General features: G+C 41.1%; 1 long non-coding RNA gene across 1 annotated transcript; it reads right to left on the bottom strand.

Moving 5' to 3' along the window:
* Positions 1-8,336: 8,336 nt before the first annotated feature.
* LOC110506713 lies at positions 8,337-11,103 on the bottom strand. The gene is made up of 4 exons (XR_002471024.2): positions 10,763-11,103; positions 10,153-10,228; positions 8,585-10,064; positions 8,337-8,416 (listed from the first exon to the last, which is right to left on the bottom strand). It is a non-coding gene; the product is annotated as an uncharacterized LOC110506713 (long non-coding RNA).
* Positions 11,104-11,852: the final 749 nt, after the last annotated feature.

Raw genomic sequence — 11,852 nt, 5'->3', positions numbered from 1 at the left:
GCTAAACACGGCTGCTAGAATCTTGACTAGAACCAAAAAATGTGATCATATTACTCCAGTGCTAGCCTCTCTATACTGGCTTCCTGTTAAGGCTAGGGCTGATGTCAAGGTTTTACTGCTAACCAACAAAGCATTACATGGGTTTGCTCCTAACTATCTTTCCGATTTGGTCCTGCCGTACCTACACATACGCTACGGTCACAAGACACAGGCCTCCTTACTGTCCCTAGAATTTCTAAGCAAACAGCTGGAGGCAGGGCTTTCTCCTATAGTGTTCAATTTTTTTAAAAAAATGTAACATTTTATTTATTGAATATTCGAAATATACAATATACTTGCAGTGAAGCCACTCAACAACTACATCATACCAGTCATCCAACAAATTCCCATTCAGAGCGACACACAGAAGCATCCAGGGTCAATGCCCTGCTCAAGGGCATGTTGACCAATCTACCACCAGGCCAAAAAACGTGAATCCGACCCCTCCAAGATCCCCAATAGCTGTCACTCAACCATTCGAGACCCCTCCCACAGTCCCCCCCAGGAAGAAAAATACAAAATAAAATGAATTCCAATCCCCACCCCCAAGAACCCCCCAATGAACCAACAACCAAGAGAATTAACTAAAGAGAGAAAATGAGAAGACAGAAGAAAACAGGAAAAAAACTATGCAAAAGAAAAAATTACTAATAACAAAGGACATCAAGGACAACTAAAATCATAACAGCAATGCCAAATGTATGTTTGTGTGCATGTCTGACACTATTACATGTATGCGTGTGTTCTTCTATGTGTTTATTTGAATGAGAGTGTGTGTATATGCATGTGTACAAACACCAACAAACCGGCATTAGTTGTAAAAACACTGCCACTTAACTTTTATCTTTGACCATCATTCTATCTCTCACACAGCAACTCCACTCCCAGTTGTCTCCAATTCCACATTCCAACCCTCAGCTTCCCTCAGCCCATCCCATCTATCTCTGCTGGCCACCCACTTCGGGTTTCTACGCAACACATATCTTTCAACTATGCTGTGATGTTTAACATACAATTTCAATCTATCTAATCAAATAGAATCCACAGCCTGCGAGTTGAAGATACATACATTTACTAAGAGTATTAGTATATTAGTAATTGACTGACCCGGTCTCGCCAGATCTCCTAACTATTAGTACTATTAGTACTATTTCTAGGGTCAATTTTAGATCAATGCTATGCATTTTCAGCCATTCCTGAACCTGAGACCAGAAACAGGCTACCTGAGAGCAATACCAAAATACATGGTCTATTGATTCTGTATCCTCACAACAAAATCTGCAGAGCTTCGATATTTAACATTTTGTTGGTGGCAAGAATTCAATATAATAATTTTAGCTGAAAAGCACGAAGTCTAGAATCTTCCATTGTTTTATATATCAACTCATACCATGGAATCAGTACGTCAAAAATCTCTTCCCAACTATTTTGCAATCTGTTTGGCAGAGTTGTCAACATCCTGGTCCTCAAATTATGATTTTTATTCCTTCGCTAGTTTTGATCCTTTATATTGGCCAGACAGACAAGTTCCCTACCTCCTCCTGCTGCCACCCGCCTCCTCCATTTTTGGGGCAATGCTCTAATCAATTGGTTGTACTCTTGGATTGAGCAGACCTTTCCGTACAATTCTGATAACTCCATGAAGGACATAACTCAACCATTCCAATTTACAATATAATTTAAGAACAAAATACCCTTTTTAAACATCTTTCCCATAAAGACAGGTATTTTATCAACCAGCACATTAGAGTTCAGACATAATATTTGTTGTAATATTTGTCATGTCTTTTCAGGGGGATTAATTTAAAATTGTAGCCAGCTCTGCAATGCTTGATTGAAAAAGAGAGATACTTTGAAAAAAGTATAATTTCAATTAATCGAAAATGAGACATGACAATCTGCACAACGGCAAAAGTGCCATTTTTAAACAATGGATGATCTTTTCTTAGTAATCTACTTGAGAACCATTTAGGGTTAAAATAAAACTTTTGAATTAGTGAAGCTTTTAGAGAGATGTTTAGTGTTTTTATATTTAATAATCTCAACCCACTGTCTGGTTTAGCGTCCCAGATAAAGCAAAATATTTTTTGCTCATATGATTTGAAAAACTAATCATCAGGAGTAGGCAGCGCCATAAGTAAGTAAGTAAACAGATATGACTAAGGAGTTAATCAAGGCAATTTTTCCATAAATAGACAGGTATTTACCTCTCCATGGTTGCAGGATCTTGTCTATTTTGACAAGTTTTCTTTTGAAATTCATTGTGGAGAGCTTATTTATAGCTGTTGTGATATGAATACCGAGTATGTCAACTTCACCATCAGCCCATTTTATAGGTAAACTGCAGGGTAATGTAAAAGTTTTATTTTTTAAAGATCCAATATGTAATATTGTACACTAATCATAATTAGGTTTTAGTCCAGAGAGTACACAAAAGTTATCTAGATCTTCAATGAGACATTGCAGGGATCTAGCTTGCGGACTTAATACAAAACTTGAGTCATCGGCACACATGGACACCTTTGTTTTTAAGCCTTGGATTTCTAATCCTTTAATGTTGTTTTTGGATCTGATTTTAATAGCTAGCATTTCGATGGCCATAACGAATAGATATGGTGACAGCGGACACCCTTGTTTAACTCCTCTTGACAATTCAAAACACACTGAGAAGTAGCCGTTATTTGCTATTTTACACCTGGGGTTGCTATACATTATTTTTTACCCATTTTATAAGATAATTACCGAAATTCTAAAAAATCCAGGCATTTACAGTGCCTTGCGAAAGTATTCGGCCCCCTTGAACTTTGCGACCTTTTGCCACATTTCAGGCTTCAAACATAAAGATATAAAACTGTATTTTTTTGTGACGAATAAACAACAAGTGGGACACAATCATGAAGTGGAACGACATTTATTGGATATTTCAAACTTTTTTAACAAATCAAAAACTGAAAAATTGGCCGTGCAAAATTATTCAGCCCCTTTACTTTCAGTGCAGCAAACTCTCTCCAGAAGTTCAGTGAGGATCTCTGAATGATCCAATGTTGACCTAAATGACTAATGATGATAAATACAATCCACCTGTGTGTAATCAAGTCTCCGTATAAATGCACCTGCACTGTGATAGTCTCAGAGGTCCGTTAAAAGCGCAGAGAGCATCATGAAGAACAAGGAACACACCAGGCAGGTCCGAGATACTGTTGTGAAGAAGTTTAAAGCCGGATTTGGATACAAAAAGATTTCCCAAGCTTTAAACATCCCAAGGAGCACTGTGCAAGCGATAATATTGAAATGGAAGGAGTATCAGACCACTGCAAATCTACCAAGACCTGGCCGTCCCTCTAAACTTTCAGCTCATACAAGGAGAAGACTGATCAGAGATGCAGCCAAGAGGCCCATGATCACTCTGGGTGAACTGCAGAGATCTACAGCTGAGGTGGGAGACTCTGTCCATAGGACAACAATCAGTCGTATATTGCACAAATCTGGCCTTTATGGAAGAGTGGCAAGAAGAAAGCCATTTCTTAACGATATCCATAAAAAGTGTCGTTTAAAGTTTGCCACAAGCCACCTGGGAGACACACCAAACATGTGGAAGAAGGTGCTCTGGTCAGATGAAACCAAAATTGAACTTTTTAGCAACAATGCAAAACGTTATGTTTGGTGTAAAAGCAACACAGCTCATCACCCTGAACACACCATCCCCACTGTCAAACATGGTGGTGGCAGCATCATGGTTTGGGCCTGCTTTTCTTCAGCAGGGACAGGGAAGATGGTTAAAATTGATGGGAAGATGGATGGAGCCAAATACAGGACCATTCTGGAAGAACCTGATGGAGTCTGCAAAAGACCTGAGACTTGGACGGAGATTTGTCTTCCAACAAGACAATGATCCAAAACATAAAGCAAAATCTACAATGGAATGGTTCAAAAATAAACATATCCAGGTGTTAGAATGGCCAAGTCAAAGTCCAGACCTGAATCCAATCGAGAATCTGTGGAAAGAACTGAAAACTGCTGTTCACAAATGCTCTCCATCCAACCTCACTGAGCTCGAGCTGTTTTGCAAGGAGAAATGGGAAAAAATGTCAGTCTCTCGATGTGCAAAACTGATAGACATACCCCAAGCGACTTACAGCTGTAATCGCAGAAAAAGGTGGCGATACAAAGTATTAACTTAAGGGGGCTGAATAATTTTGCACACCCAATTTTTCAGTTTTTGATTTGTTAAAACATTTTGAAATATCTAATAAATGTCGTTCCACTTCATGATTGTGTCCCACTTGTTGTTGATTCTTCACAAAAAAATACAGTTTTATATCTTTATGTTTGAAGCCTGAAATGTGGCAAAAGGTCGCAAAGTTCAAGGGGGCCGAATACTTTCGCAAGGCACTGTATAAATAAAATCCAGCCTTACTTTATCAAATGCCTTTTCAAAATCTGCTATAAATACCATTCCTGGCTTCTTAGATGTTTCATGATATTCTATTAGTTGTCATATATTATCTCCAATGTGTCGTCCATGTAAAAAACCTGTCAAATCAGGATGAACAATACCTGGTAAAACCCATTTAATTCTGAGTGCTATGCATTTTGCTAGTATTTTTGCATCACAACATTGAAGTGTAAGGGGCCTCCAGTTTTTTTTTAGATAGACTGAATCTTTATATTTGCCATCTGGGTCTTGTTTTAATAATAGAGAAATCAGACCTTCCAGCTGAGTGCCAACTGACATTTATTCCTAAGGCGCTGTTGCACCTGTTGCACCCTCTACAACCACTGTGGTTATTATTATTTGACCCTGCTGGTCATCTATGAACATTTGAACATCTTGGACATGTTCTGTTATAATCTCCACCCACACGGCACAGCCAGAAGAGGACTGGCCACCCCTCATAGCCTGGTTCCTCTCTAGGTTTCTTCCTATGTTCCGGCCTTTCTAGGGAGTTTTTCCTAGCGACCGTGTTTCTACACCTGCATTGCTTGCTGTTTGGGGTTTTAGGCTGGGTTTCTGTACAGCACTTTGTGACATCAGCTGATGTAAGAAGGGATTTATAAATACATTTGATTGATTATAAATACATTTCATTATAGCTGTCTATTTGTACAGTAAGTTGTCCAGCTGCCAGTAGTGAATAGTAGAGGTGGTATCTCAGTTATGGAGTTCTGACAATAGGCCCAGGTGTATTAAGTCCCCCAAATGCCTCTCATAATACTGTTGTTATTGGACAGAGACCAGAGAGACAGGCAAGAGACGTTGAGATTGAAACAACTTTTGTTATGACTGCTGACAAATACAACAGAGTGAGGTAATGTTCCACTCCAACTGAGGCTTCCCAGTGGTGTTCTCTTTGATTCACAGTTCCACCATGGCTCCAATGAAAAGCATTCTCTCTGTCTCAAGTCCACTTTAACACAAGTCAGCACATGGCTAAACTCATCTCAGTCCTGGCTGGGACATCCTCTGCAAAGCTAAAAAAGCCAGAGGGTCCACTCCACACTGGCTGTATCTTTCACTGAACAGTCATTTTACATCTCTCGTCAGGGCAGATTAGATCATCTCATCTGAAAATATTTAACTGGGTTGTGTTACAGATAACTGTAGAACTGCTTTCTGTTGGGGTGGATCACGCATCCAAAATATGTTACAGTGTTTCCCCGCTCATTTTACAGAGGAGGAACATGAGAGGTCAGGGCACTGTTGAAGTCTTAATGTCCTATAGGGATATTTGCTCTGCAGGCAGGGTCACATCTGTCCTTTATAGGTCTTAAAATAAAAATGGCAAAGTGCATTGTAAGTTTCAAATAGTTTCATAATGAAGTTAAATATTGTCTGTTTGATTAATGATTTTGAATTTCTAATGTAATTCATTGTAGACATCATATACTGGTACATTCCTGATACAATAAATGTAGTGGCATTCAAAAACTCTCAAGGGATCAAATTTTTTGTAGCCTTGTCCTCATTGAATAGCAGCCGTTATCGCTAGTGTCGACTAGATACAGAGGATCATATTGTGAGCACAATCCATCACTCAACCAATGGAAGGACAGATTATTTAACAATACGATGTCATCCTCTAACTCCAGGATCTGGTCAATGGGCTTGAATGTCCTTCCTTCCCAAAGAGGATATTCCTATTGAACATTTCCAACAAACTGGAAATACGACAAATTCCTATCCCCAGAGCACATCTCCCTTCTGGGTAAAACGAGAGGCCAGGCAGGGGTCATTTGAAATAAGGGCAGAAATTATCCCTTATTTGTGGTCATACATAGGTGACTTAAACACTGCTGTGCTTTGGGAAGTACAAATGTGGTAAGGGAAATGTGGTCAGAAGTGACTGGAAAACAACGGCTGCTGGGTAGATTAACAGAAACCAATGTTTAATTGGGAATGAGAGTATGAGACACATGAAAAAGAGCAGCCGGAGTCAGAGAGAGGAGTCTCACAGGGACTTTGGGTTGACTTTCACTGGAGCAATGTGGGCGATATACTGGCAGCACCTTTCAAACAACCAGCACTGCGGACAGATTACTTTTCAATCCTATCCTCTTTTTACAGGTGCTGGCAAAATCCTGATTTGACACCAGCATTACTGTGATCCCCTCTCTTCACAGGCTTTTAATACGTTGTGACAGCAGCCAGATCATACTGTAGGCCTATCTAAGGAGAAAAGCTCATCAAATCGGCCTTCGCTCAACTTACCATTCATGAGTTGTAGAACAGCTTTATCAAGTGTTCCTTCATTATAAAAGGAACAGAAACAGCCTTGCCTGTTAGAGAAATTACAGTAATTGAAGAAGAACTGTAAGGTAACCCAGAGCAAGACTGGGATGTGTGGGAATAAGCTCCTAAATATGTTTTAATTTGGTGGGAAAACAAAAGAAAGGTAAAGTACTCTAGTAACAATGGCTGAGAGAGCACTGAGTTTCAACTAAAAGTACAAATATAACTCACTGCCTTCACACAACTGAATATAGAATGTACTTAAAAGCCTCACAACAGGAACTAATGTGTTTGCTTTCCTGCAGCCAAGCCTGCTTGAGCTTAACTGTAGGGGCCCAGAGTCAGTGACGCAGTAACCAACCAGCAGTATGGGGGAGGTGGTAGTGCCTCTCTGCTCTTGCTAAACCTCACAGCTAGATATCACAGTCCCCCACTGGTCACCGTATTGCAAACAACATTACAGACAATAAATGCATGTAGGTGTATATTTAGAGAACAAAAAGGAATGTAAGTGAAGTTATACTTTTCTAAGGTTTGAAACATGGTACCTGATTGCCATGCAAGTCCAGAATATCTAGTTTAGTCAGGTTATCCAGACTGCATATCCTCTGGATTCTGCAAAACATTAAACAGACAATAATACTAACATCACCCTCTCTGGTATTCTATACAAGATAGCTCTCCTATAACACAATGCTACTATGACAAAGAGCTGGTATCCCATCTGCTAACTGAATGGTTACCAGGCACAGGAAATGGGATTGTCAAAGAGCGGTAGGAATGTATTTTCTACTGATGGGAAGTTGACTGTTTTCCACTGTCCTGTCGTCCAGAATTGTCTATACAGACCAAACCGTAACTTAGGGAAGTTAGGTTACAGTCCCCTGGAAATTCTATCAGAAACCTAAATCTGTGGTATGCTTTGCTTGAAAGGTACCGCGGACTGTTCTGAAAGTGGGTTCTAAAAAGACAAATGTCAGGTTTTACAGATTATGGAACAAAACCAGACCTCAGCGATGGGATCCCGGTGGCATTTGCCATGATTTGTGACTTTAATCTTCCTCCCTCCTGACCTTTAGTTTTAAAGTAAGGTGATGTTAGATGTAAGATTCACAAAGAGAGCAGTGGTAGGGTTTTGTACTGAAATTGGGCACCTGCAGGAAAGTACTTTTTAATGGAGGTTGATATATAGGTTAGCTGTGCTGTGGCGGTCAAACAGTATCACTTAATCCAAAAAGCAGGATGTGCATATCCCTACGGTAACACCTTTATAAATGTAACAAAAAATCCCACCAAAAAAAGACAGCATAAAAAGTTTTTCATCTGAGCTGGCCGCGACTGGGAGACCCATGGGGCGGCGCACAATTGGCCCAGCATCGTCCGGGTTAGGGAGAGGGTTTGGCTGGCAGGGATGTCCTTGTCCCACCTCGCTCTAGCGATTCCTGTGGTGGGCTGGGCGCATGCACACTGACACGGTCGCCAGGTGTAAGGTGTTTCCTCCGACACATTGATGTGGCTGGCTTCCGGGTTAATCAGGCATTGTGTCAAGAAGCAGTGCGGCTTGGTTGGGTTGTGTTTCGGAGGACGCATGGCTCTCGACCTTCGCCTTTCCCGAGTCCGTATGGGAGTTGCAGCAATGGGACAAGACTGTAAATACCAATTGGATATCACAAATTTGGGGAGAAAAAGGGGTAAAAGTCATTTAAAAAAAATTCTCTCATTTGTCCTTCAAACCATGCACTGTAAAAGCACTGAAATGAGTGGGAGCTCCTATCCTATTGTTCTGTTTGTATGCTGGAGAGACGTAACACAAACCTGTTCTTGCCCAGCATAAGCACTCTGATAGAGGCCAGGGCTGAGATGCCAGACATCTAGGAGATGTGGTTGTCATACAGGTCTAGGAAGGCCAGGTGCCGCAGATGAGACAGATTGTGAATGTGCGTGATGAGGTTGTGCTGAAAGTTAAGCAGCCGCAGCCTACCAATGCCCTCCAGCAGGGGACACTCCTCCAGACAACGCCTGACACTCAAAACACAAAAGCATTGTCAACAACACCACTCTGTGAGAGGATGACCCTGTATTATCTTGTTATGATGCAGATGAGAGGGCTCACAGTAAAGAAGGTACATGCCACTTGATACCACACTGTCTGCCAACACTAGCACGCAGGGTTCAGGAGATCTCATTATTCTAAGTGGATGAGGCTATGGATATGGTTTATTGTTGACTAGTCTCTGCCGAGTCCCCAACAAACGGATGATCCGGTTTTCAGGGGAATTGGAAAGAGAGCCTGTGACAGGACTTGTTCAGTTGCCAAATGTTCTCGAACGTTGCAGATAGAAATGCCGTGAATAGAGCTGATGTGATTCCTTATTCTACATATCAGAGATGCAAGTTTGATCTACATAGCCTATTTCTATCTGAATGTTCTAAAACGTTCAATCCTGCTGAACGTGCCCAGCCACACTCCATCTTAACTCCTCCTCCAAATTTACTGGATTGCTTGAATAGTGCAGAAGAGAACTTCCCCCGACAGTTTTTCTTCTTCTCATCAAGACCAGTATGTAGAGGATCTAGTTTCAGGTGTTTCTTTTATGCCTGCAATGTTGACATGCACTTGTCAGAGGGCAGGATAATCTTTATAAGGGACTTTGCTGCACCCTACTGGTTAATCCAAGCAATTGCAAATGTAGCATTCTATTGCATGACAGTGTACTGAGAAACTCAACAAAGACCACTGAACAAACAAAGCCATGAGTGTTTTAGCCTACCTGTCCAAATCTATTCGCTCAGGACTCAAAGCACAATCATCACAGGAACGAAAGGCAATTGGAAAACCAGAGGGAGAATTCTCACTCAATGTTATGGCATCACCTGGTCTTGTTACAAAGACACATTTGTTCAGAAAAGCATTTTTCATAATATTCAGGATTTGCATGTCCAGAAATGTTTAACTTGAGCACAGAGCAGAATGTTCCATTAGACTACCTTTGATCCATGAAAAAAATCAGGGGGGCTGGCACTGCTGAAGAGAGGGGGAGGATCCTGAGGGTCGGCCACTCACCACTCACCAGTTGGCAGGGTGAGGTACTGTGGGAGTAGATGGCCCCTGCACTGTGGGTTGCTCTCCTAGGCTTCACTCTGTGTGGCTGTGGCCCCGGGTCCCCAGTCAGCCCACTGGGTAGAGCAACAGCTGGAGGTAGGAGGGGACGCTCAGGGCCCATAAACTCACTGACAAACGCTGGCACAGGGGCACAGGGCCTGCCACAGCCACTGTGTGCATTAGGCCTGCTGTCTGGAGAGAAAGTAAATGGTGAGACAGAGAAGACGGGGACAGGTAAGAGACTGTCACGGTATCTTGTAATTTAGTCAGGTGGTAGTACCTTGTCTTGGTGGATTCATTTTCATGGTGTCCATGTTTATCTCTTTTGTAAAGTTTTTAGACCATCGGACGTCCAGCTGTCAAATAAAACATTTAATGACTTAGCAATTTTTTACTTTGATAATTAAAGGGCACTCAAGACATAATGTCATGCTTTCCATGTTCATGCATTGTCTCATTAAAAATATAATTTGGGGAATGGGGACATGAGTATAAATACAACTCCTCACTCTGGATCTCCCTACAAACGCAAACTCACTGGTCTCTGAACATTTCTCTCTATTTGAGAGTTCACTGCTGTAAAGTGCAGTTTATAGCTGTTGACCTGTGGGGAATGACAGATAAGGATGAGGCAACTGAAGACTGGTAATTGTAACAATAGGGTGACAACAACAAAGCCAAGACCACTTGATAATATTCATTCATTTGTGGAGCAACAACATGCAACCCAGCCCCTGTAACGTTAGCTAGATAGATAGCAATCTTGCTCATTTATGTGACTGTTACAGAGTTGCATTAGCTTTCTGGATAAGCTAGCTAGCTTGCTAACTCTTGCCTAATAAAGACAGAGAGGAAGTGCAGATTATTTATTGTGGACACGTCGTTCTTACCGTGGGAGAAAGACACCTTCCTATAATGGCTGTATTGTTGTTGGTCTGTTGTCTTTGTGGCCGCATTTTTGCTAGTGTTACCACGTTGCTAGCCAGTCAGCTTGCTATAATGTGGCTAACTAAACAGTTTTGTTGGTTGTTTAACGTCAATGTTTAATCTTTTAAAATGTATTGTTGTGAGCTGATGCTACAATGTAAAAATGGCTCATCATGACACTGACACAGCACTCACTTCCCTGGCAACGGCCATCGTTTCTATGGAAACGACACCACGTTTAACTTGGTTACGCCACATCCTGTCTCAATATTAGACATTCCGCCAACAACCCTGGAAATTTAAGGTTCCTCTTGTAGAATAACCGGTATAATATGAAATGAAATAGAATAGAATGGAATAGATCATTATTGTTCATTTGGTTAGTACTGAAAATCCAACTTCTGCCTAATCGACTTTTTAGAAGTCTTCTACTCTGCATTCAACTATAGCGTTATCCCCGAAGCGAAAGCCTAGGTCTTAGGTTAACGCTACTTGTTATCAAGTCTCAGGCAAGGTTATCACCTTTTCCGCAATGACCCCAGTTTATAGGAATCACTGACCAAATCTGGGTCACAGTAACTAAAATACTGTTTTAAAGGGTATACAGGTCTGCTCTGACTTTCCACGGTTATTGTTATATTTAGTTATTAATACTTATTTCCAAAAAAGGTCTTAGGAACGTGTAACGATTGTCGTAGTAGGGAGGATCGGAGGACCAATGTGCAGTGTGGTAAGTGTCCTTTTTAATCTATAAAACTGAACACTACAAAAAAAATAATAATAATAACACCGTGAATGACCAAACGAATATCGAAACAATCCCGTATGGTACAGACACAGGAAACAATCATCTACACCACACAGGTGGGGAAAAGGCTACCTAAGTATGATTCTCAATCAGAGACAACTAACGACACCTGCCTCTGATTGAGAACCATACCAGGCCAAACACAAAAACACCACATAGAAAAAGGAACATAGACAACCCACCCAACTCACGCCCTGCTGACCATACTAAAACAAAGACATAACAAAAGAACTAAGGTTAGAATG

The sequence above is a fragment of the Oncorhynchus mykiss genome, chromosome 26, assembly GCF_013265735.2.
Source record: "Oncorhynchus mykiss isolate Arlee chromosome 26, USDA_OmykA_1.1, whole genome shotgun sequence".
In the NCBI taxonomy this organism is placed as follows: Eukaryota; Metazoa; Chordata; class Actinopteri; order Salmoniformes; family Salmonidae; genus Oncorhynchus; species Oncorhynchus mykiss.
Note: the sequence above shows the minus strand (reverse complement) of the source record. Positions and strands in the feature narration are given on the sequence as shown.